The sequence below is a fragment of the Phalacrocorax aristotelis genome, chromosome 6 (assembly GCF_949628215.1).
Source record: "Phalacrocorax aristotelis chromosome 6, bGulAri2.1, whole genome shotgun sequence".
In the NCBI taxonomy this organism is placed as follows: Eukaryota; Metazoa; Chordata; class Aves; order Suliformes; family Phalacrocoracidae; genus Phalacrocorax; species Phalacrocorax aristotelis.
Window position 1 is genome coordinate 38,291,612 of NC_134281.1, and position 9,685 is coordinate 38,301,296.

Consider the following 9,685-nt stretch of genomic DNA (forward strand, 5'->3'; position numbering starts at 1 on the left):
GTCTGTTAGTCATGAGGTATTTGAGGCTCAGGTGTGTAGTACAGCTTGTATGAGCGATGCCTCCTGGAGATCCAGAGCAGACAACCTGGGATTCCCTAATGCTCTTCAGTCACAAACTCCCCTGTAATCCTGGAAAATCCCAAGGATGCAGTGCCTCAATCTTCCCACCTGTAACATACAGCCAAGGATCACCTGTGTCCTACACTGTTCCAGACACATGATTATTTGTCACAATAACATTTAAAACCAGTAAGAAACATGAGAAATAGTTGATAAGGGCCATCAGGATGTGACGTGTTAGTGGTGTATCCAGCCTGGAGGGAGACTGGCTGCCTGGAGAGCACCCAGGCTGCTCCAGAGGGGCAGCCTTGAGAGGTTGGATTTACCAGGCAGAAGGCAGCTTCTGTGCACATCTCCTGGCATTCACAAATAAAGCCTGGCTTTGGGGATGGTGTTTTACTGAGAGACTCCCCCTGTCCCAAGCTACTAAGGAAGGAAAAAGAACTGAAGAACAAGGCAAGCTCTCCCGGGAGGAAACACAAATGAGGACAAATTCCCTCTTTCCGTTTCAAAGGATTTTTCTTCAAGTTATTTGATATCATTTCAATCAAACATAAGCAGAGATTTCAACACGTTTCTTCAGAGAGTATTAGCCTCTCGAACAACTCTCTCAGTCTCTCTCCCCCCTCTGATTTCCCCAAATGCATGCTGTGCAGTCATCGGCATGCTAAGTTGAGTGTTCCTCCCTTAGGTCATTATTTCCACTCTTTAATTGTTCTTTCAGCCTTCTGTAGCATTATTGTTATCCAGATTGTGTTGATGCTGCTTTCCAAACACAGATGAGTAACAGTTCCTGCCCTTAAGAGTGTATATTCTCGAAATAATCCTTTCAAATTCTCCACCCAAGACGAAACACACCAATTACAGCTGTAACAGTCTTCAAAGGTTTTTCAAACTCTCTGAATTCCTATTTCTGACATGAAGCCAAATACACATCTTTTATTAACGTAAAACTAAGCGGGGCCTTTTCCAGGAAACTGAGCTTGCATTACAAAACTGATCTGAACTTCCCCAGAAATAAAAATCCTGAGTTGTAGGCCTTTGCCATGCCTCGTTCCCATAGGCACCATATACCTCAGAAATTACAAAAGGATCTCTGTGTCCCAGCCCGAGTTGGTTTACAAGCAGCACTTACATGGCAGCTGGGTGATGGGTACACCCAAACAAGGCACTGCTGATGGAAATCTTCCTCCTTTTACAGGCTGAGCTGGTAAAAGGTAGTTAGCAGACCTGTTGCACGTATAGGTTATAATGAAAAAGTTAAAAGGCAAGGCTTTAGGAGAAGCCACGGAAAGCCACAACAGAAATGCAAAGTCATTCATTCCAATTAGAGCAAAGAAAGCTGAAAATTACTCAGGGCAGTCAATTTACTTTATTACACAAAAGTTTATTTCCATAGGCTGTTCACATAACATTGTTTGGTTTCTCGTCACAAAATAATCAATCCAAGAGTGCATTTTTCTGCACAAGCTAGGAAGGAGAAGATAGCCCAGGTAGAACGGCATTTAAGAGAACAATCACCTCCAAATATAAAACTTAGCAGTTAGTTTAGGAATGGGTCTCATTTTGTATTTGCTGTTGAAGTTATGAGCACAGAGATGTGCTTGGTGATATCGACACACTGTAAAACGTCTCTCAAGCACACTGATCTTTGATTATCACCTGTAGGTTTGTGGCCACTGATTCTCCTGGTTTGTTTTGCTACTGTGTAATTTCTTCTAAGCTGCACTAAAAAAAATTGCCTACTCGAGTCATGGGAGAACATTTTCACAGCACTTGATGCGCAGGAAGTTTTACTGCTGAGCTTTCGGAGGCGCTCAGCTCACCATGCAGATACTCAGTCTATTGGGTCGCTGAACTGTAATAAAAGACATCATTAAGTGAAACATTTGATGGAGGTACTTGGCTCATTGGGTCAGTGGTTATAGTTATAAGGAACTCCTTGTGAAGCTAATAGATAAAAAATTAGCTCTTTTGATTTCCAAGACCAGCCTCTCTTTTTTAAAGAGGGATACATGGCAGTTTCTAGTAATACACATAATAACTTAAGATATTTTCTGTAAGACCGCAAGCTGCCACTGTCAGAGCTGCAACAATACTTAGGTCATTGGCATATACAACCAGCACTGACATCAATACACTTATGTTAGAAAACTTGCTGGGACCCCACATTGTACTATCAAGATGAAAGTACTGAGACTTTCACTGACTTTGCAGTAGAGCCAGAGAAATACATTGAAACACACCAGTTACACAATTTTTTTCCAAAAGCACAATATACTCTATAAGGGTACCAGAAGTTTGTGATTCTCGCTCTTCCTGTAACCTTCATCCTGTTCACTCCCCACCTATCTGCACCAAAAACCCTCAAGCCTATCTCAGGCCTAACTCAGTGGCCAACATCATCACTTTGGTTTGATTTCCAAGCTTGAAGTGGAGCATAGCCAGCACTAGAAAATTTGGTACTAGCTGGCCAATGTGCAAGCCCCAGTGCAGCTGCTGACGAGCTATTTCATTACTACAGGTACATTTCCAAGTAAGTAGTCACAGAGGCCACCAGCCTCTTCCCCCTGCCCCACCACCTCTGCTCTGAAACATCCCCTCATCCCCTCAGGAGACCACCTGGCTGTCCCTCACCTGCACTGGTCAGGACAGAGAGCAGAGTGTGACCATGCCCAGCTGCAGACGAGCGCCATGGGTGGGAAGGAAGTTACCACACAGCAAATGTTTTAGAAACGTTAAGCCTGTGAAACAAGAGTGAAAGGTAATGGATTGTTTTACAATATTAAAGCAAATGTATTGACAATGTAGTAATTAAATCCAGCTGTAAGAGAAGAGACAAGGTGCTGGAATGTAACTTCCAACTTCCCTGGGAGAAAGGGGACTAATCTGGAAATATATCCCTAAGAAAATTCTGCTTTGGACCTCCTAGTTCAACTACAGGTAGAAATGAGTCTCCTTTCTTCTTTGACGCTACCAAGGGTTTCCTGATGAACAAAGTTGTGGGTGATGGAGCAAACCACAGAACTCCTGGGGAGGGTCCCCATGCACTTCACGTTCACAGCTTCCTCAGAGAGGAATCTTGGTTTCAGAGGGACACTTGACATTTCAAATACACCCATATGGACTGGATTGACCCGTGACGGGTGGCACATAACTTAGAAAAGGGTAAAGCAACCGAGCACAGCTCTTACAGCTCAATTTTTTTTCCTTCCAAATAGTGAATTTCAAACTTTGTGAACAGAGCGCTCACACTCCAGCTCTGCTTAATGCACCACATAGGAAGTACATTAAGAGTGAAGCAGCAACGTGCAATGCCAAACCATTTCCAGGAGTTTTTCTATCACCTTGCCTTAGCAGTGAATGTTTTTGTGCTCAGAGGGGTTGAAATACAGCATGTCTACAACTGCTTTCTAATAATATCATTGATATTATCTCTATTACAGGTGTTTAGGTGTTTTGTTGGGTTGGTTTTGGTTTGGTTTGGTTTTGTTTTTTTGTGGTTTTTTTTAAACTATTAAATTTCATCCATTGTGCAGGAAGCTGTATGTTTATCACTAGCATGACAGAGCCCTGACCTGACTGAGTACTTAGCTACTACCACAATATGCATTTGAAAAAGTTTAATGCTTAATAAAGGAATATCATGCAAGAAATAGCACTGCTCTCATACTTCTCTACTACTACTGGTATGAAATCATTCAGTTGCTTCATTGCCTCTCGGTTTTTCAGGCTCTGCTATTTTCATTTTCATGCCACCTTCTGCCTTAATTTTAATCACCAAAAAAACCCCAGATAATAATCACAAAACAAAAACCACATTTTTTTTGAGAATCCATTTACCATTTTCAGCTTCAAATCTGGTGTCATGTCACTAAAACATCATTAAAATAATTGCCTCCAATAGCAGTTTATATAAATGAATCCCCAAACAAAGACTATAGCTACTTGTATAAAATACACTGCTATATTGGAGGAACACAAGCATTGTTTCTTAAACAATTCATTTGCTACTTATGATATGTAAATCCATAAATAATGTAAATTTAAAGGGGGGAACCCACCTAGGATATTTTAATCAGAACTTTTCTGGAAGAAGGAGATTGTGGTTCTACTACTGATCTCATCCTGTTGTGTCACCAAGCACAAATTATTTGCACAGCTCTTTTTTACACAGCCATTGCAAAAGAAACAGGATCAGTTGGTGGAAGCAAACCTTCTTTATAATAGGATGGTTTGGGTCGGAAGGGACTTTTAAAGAATGTCTAGGGCATCACTGAGGAGATTCCAAGTTCCCATGTCATATAGGCTGCTGTCTTGATCCCAGAGGTAGTCACTTGATATCAATCAATATCAAGCTCTGAAACAGAAATGACACACATGCAGCAGCAGACCCTCCCAAGGACACAGAGACTAACAAGGCAAAATCTGTTAGGTCTAGGAACTGCTTCTTGTCACAAAATATGCCAAAGTGTCGAATTGCCTGTGACCTATCACTGCCACCACTGCTACACTACTTGAGTTGCTGTCAAAGCCAACAAGACACACAGAAGCCATTGTGACTGAAGAAACCACTGGAAAAGGTTTGGGGTTTCCTTGTTTGAGTGCTTTTTCTCTCAAATTCTCTAACAGTGTAAAAATCTTAGCAGCAAAAACCTCTTCTAGGACTTTCACCCAACAAAATGCTCCTCCGGTATTGCACAGGTTACCTGAAAATATCTATTGTTTCCCAAACTAAATACAAACAAGCCTGTATTTCTGCTACTAAGAAACCTAAATATAAATTCACAGAATCGCAGGTTGGAAGGGACCTCAGGTATCATCTAGACCAACCTTTCTAGGAAGAGCGCAGTCTAGACAAGATGGCCCAGCACCCTGTCCAGACGACTCTTAAAAGTGTCCAACGTGGCCGAGTCAACCACTTCCCTGGGGAGATTATTCCAATGGGTGACTGTCCTCACTGTGAAAAATTTTCCTCTTGTGTCCAATCGGAATCTCCCCAAGAGCAACTTGTGTCCATTCCCCCTTGTCCTCTCCATGTGACTCCGTGTAAAAAGGGAGTCTCCATCTTCTTTGTAGCTGCCCCTTAAGTACTGGTACATGGTGATGAGATCCCCTCTGAGCCTCCTTTCCTCAAGGCTGAACAAACCCAGCTCTCCCAGCCCATCCTCGTATGGCAGGCTGCCCAGTCCCTTGATCGTCTTGGTGGCCCTTCTCTGGACCCCTTCCAGCCTGTCCACATCTTTTTTGTATAGCGGGGACCAGAACTGTACACAGCACTCCAGGTGTGGCCTGACAAGCGCTGAGTAGAGTGGGATAATGACTTCTTTGTCTCTGCTGGGGACGCCCTTTTTGATGCAACCCAGCATTTTGGCCACAGCAGCACACTGTGCGCTCATGTGGAGCTTCCTGTCCACCACGACCCCCAGGTCCCTTTCCACAGAGCTGCTCTCCAGCCAGCTGGATCCCAGTCTGTGCTGCACTCCCGGATTATGTTTTCCCAGGTGCAAGACCTTACACTTCTCCTTGTTGAACTTCAGAAGGTTCTTGCTGGCCCACTCTTCCACCCTATCCAGATCTTCCTGCAGAGCAGCTCTCCCTTCTGGAGTGTCTCCTCCCCACTCAACTTGGTGTCATCCACAAACTTCACCAGGCTACACTTGATCCCATTATCCAGATCACTTATAGACATGTTGAATAACATTGAGCCCAATATCGATCCCTGAGGGACCCCACTTGTGACAGGTTGCCACTTGGAAAAGGAGCTATTTACCACCACCCTTTGGGTGCGGCCTGTCAGCCAGTTCCCCACCCACTGCACAGACCACTCGTCTAGGCCATAACGCATTAATTTCTCCAGGAGGAGGCTGTGGGGGACCGTATCAAAAGCCTTGGAAAAGCCCAGGTAGACAATGTCCACTGCCTGCCCCATGTCAACCAGGCAAGTCACTTTGTCATAGAAGGCCACCAGGTTTGTCAAGCATGATCTGCCTTTAGTGAAGCCATGTTGGCTTTTCCCAATCACGTGCTTCAATTGACTCATGATGGCCCACAGGAGAATAAGTTCCATAACTTTCCCAGAGATTGAAGTAAGGCTGATGGGCCTATAGTTACCCGGATCCTCCCTCGAGCTTTTCTTGTAGATAGGGGTAACATTTGCCTTCCTCCAGTCCTCTGGGACATCCCCCGTTCTCCAGGACTTCTCAAAGATTAGGGAGAGTGGCCTTGCAACAACATCACCCAGCACTCTCAACACCCTCAGGCAGGTGGCCCCAGGGCCCATCAATTTGTAGGGGTCAAGCTCCTGTAATAATTCACATACTCTTCCTTCACTGATGGTGGGTCGGTGTTTGGATCAACTGGCAATTTCGTTCCCAAAGCCTGGGACCCTACAGTGTTGGTAAAGACAGAGGTGAAGAAAGTGTTGAGGACCTCTGCCTTTTCAGCATCATTGGTGACTGACTCTCCTATTCTGTTTAACAGTGGGCATATGTTTTCCTTTTTCTGCTGGTTGTTGACATACCTGAAGAACCCTTTCTTGTTATTTTTGACATCTACGTCCGGTTTCAATTCAAGCTAGGCTTTTGCTTTTCTAACTGTATTTCTGCACGCTCTGGCAATGCCCTTGTAGCTCTCAATGGATAATCCTCCACTTCTCCATCTCTAGTATGCTTCTTTTTTGGATTTGAGTAGACCCAGGAGTTCATGGTTGAGCCATGGGGGCCTCTTGCTCTGCTTACTTCCCTTTCCTTTATAGGGGATAATTCCCTTTCTGCCTGCAGGAGGAGGGCGTGAGGCTCATGTACTGGCCAGAGGACAGACCTCATCCTAAGGCTGCAGCACACTGCTGGAATTCCAATTTCAAAATATCAAAAGAGTGACAGATGAACAAAAATTAGAAGTATATCTTAAATATAACTTCCCTTATCATACTTTTTCCAGAGAAATTACTTCTCACAGCGAACTTCCCAAGATTTTCTTTAAGCTCTCCATCTAAGCTTTCCTAAATAAGACAAAGATGTTATACAAAGCCAAGATCATACCAGCACAACTGAAAGACAGCGACATGACTTTCTAATATCACCTTTCATGCTGCAAAACACTGTTCTGTTGGCCTGAAAAGGATGTAAACCTATATACAAAGATCTGTTTTAACTTCCCTGGCTGGTAATGCCAACTATAACTGCTTCTTATTATGAGAGGTGCCTGGAATAACCACTAACATAATAATTTCTGATAATTATAAGCAAGAGTGGTGACAGGATCAGGAGAACTTAACCATGGCCATAAATACTTTCAGATTTCGGAATACGAAAAAAAACCAAGACAAAAAGTAGTCTGCTAAGCACTGTGAATGCATTATAACACAGTAGCTGGCAAGTCCATGCACCAGTGTCTTCCATGGGTTATGTTTGGTGTTGCCGCAGGTGTAATCTCATCTGTGCATAGTCACTTGAAAACTGTCCAGTAGAATCTGTCATGTAGATTGGGTCAACATTTCTGCAGCAACGGTGCAGTAATCAGTGAAGATTTCCTGAAAATTCAGCACTATGGTCTAAACTCTGGGTCCTTGAGGATTTTCTCACATGGTTGGGTTCTTTGAATGTCAGGAAGGAAGATGGGGGCCATTGAAGGGAGGAGGACTGAGCATCCTCCATCTCCCCCCCACTTACACTAACAATGTCAATGCCATCTAGTGGTCAAGATATTGTGATGTAAAAAAATGGGTAAAGTTACGCAAATATTGCTTGGGGTAAAACCTGAGAAATGCAACTTCTTATATTGGATACTTTATGCCTCTCATCATAAAGAACAAAAGAGCGATTTGTACTGGAATGGTTGTTTTCAGTACCTGGTAATGTTCCAGAACTTGTCTCTCAATGGGTTAAGCAATGAATGGTATTTTACATCTGTCTCTGCATCCTCTGTTTCTAAACATGGTAGAGGGAAAAGATACATGAATAATGGGCAAACCTGGCACCCAGCTCTATGAATGGCAAAAAAAGTGATTAATTAAATTCAACACCAATGTTTAAATTTAGTAACTACGTACCATTGCTAGACTGGAGCATTTTTGAACTGGATTTTCAACAAAACCAGGCAATAAATACAGTCCATTCAAAGACATACACATAGTCAATAGCATCCATAACATCTACTACATTCCAGTGCATTGAAAGAAGGTGAGAAATAGAAAGTTCATGAGGATAAATGCATGCTTAATACCTAAAGTCTTTTTGTTAGAAAACAAGGAGATGAGTATTTATCATTACCATCAGTATTGAACGTGTTTTGTAACACCTTTTGTTCAAGTTTGATATCCAGTTCAGGGTGAGGGGAATTTTTCAGTTTGGTTCAGAATGCTTCTCCAAAGCTTGTCTAAAACTGGATGTGTCTGGAAATGTGGTGAAAACAAACCTTGTTGGAAGACCATCACTGCTTATCAGAACCTACCCTACTTTCCCTTCTGAAACCAGAAATGGCTGACATACACAACAAAAAATAAACAAATAAAAGCCAAGGCAAGAGAGCTTTTATGTCTGCATAAAACCTGTTCAACCTAATTTTTCCAGAAAACATGATAGCAAATTGCAAGGTGTAAGGAAAATTGCAAAAAGTACCCTGAAAAAAAAAATCAGGTCAAGACATTTAAGAAAAATGCTAAACTTGTTCAAGCATTACAACACATACCATGTTACTCTTCGAAGGGGAATGAAAATTTGCCACTGTCTCCAATACAGATGGTTTCTCCTCCCTTCCCCATATTTTCTGTACATTCAGAGATTCTGCAAGCACATAGCTCTAACCTCAGTTTTGGTCCCACCCAGCTCAACCCTGATTTTCAGATCTTCCTAATTTGTTCTTGCACATCCAAGGCTTTTTGAGTTTCACTGCAGTTTTAGGTATAGAAACACTACTTCATACACACGGATGCTTGTGTGCTAACCCAACCAGTTGGTAATGTTTTGAGTAATGCATCATAACAGCAATGGCACCTTAACGATGTATTACATTAATACATCATCAAAGCTATGACACTCTTATGATATATTAGTTTAATACATCATAGCAGTGCCGTATCTTGGACAATGTATTACTCCAAAACACACCAACAGCCAGAAAGCTCTCAAAATAAGTTTTGTGGGTTTTTTTTCAACTTGTTTACATTATATGGGTTTGGAGTTTTTGTTTTGTTTTTCTTTTTTTTTTTAATTTCTCAGAAAAAAGAGTGTTCACCAGGACAGAAGACTGTAGTTACTTACAATAAATATCAATATTCCTAAGAAGCTATTCCACAGTCCATCACCTAATACATCCTAAACCACAGTGAGGGTTATTGTGCCAGCATACACATAGTTGGGGAGGAGGGAGTGCTGGTGAGTACCTGCTTTCTGCCCTGAGCAGACAGGGGAACTGGTCATCCACTCTGCAGTCACACCAAAATGCCACACACAACCAGCTCCTCCTTAAAACAGCCAGCAAAGAATATGTCAATTGAAGGGTTTCTTAAAGACAACCTTCCTCAAAAAGGGCTGCGGGAGAAGAGATGGAATTTATTTCAAAAAAATACCCTACTTTTAAATACTCTGCTCACGTTTGCAGTGATGGTTCAAAACCCCCACCA

The 9,685-nt window shown here is 42.4% G+C and overlaps 1 long non-coding RNA gene across 1 annotated transcript; it reads right to left on the reverse strand.

The window, feature by feature from the left end:
• Positions 1-1,419: 1,419 nt before the first annotated feature.
• LOC142059020 (uncharacterized) lies at positions 1,420-8,872 on the reverse strand. Its single transcript, XR_012661177.1, has 4 exons — positions 8,334-8,872; positions 7,913-7,991; positions 2,698-2,804; positions 1,420-1,918 (listed from the first exon to the last, which is right to left on the reverse strand). It is a non-coding gene; the product is annotated as an uncharacterized LOC142059020 (long non-coding RNA).
• Positions 8,873-9,685: the final 813 nt, after the last annotated feature.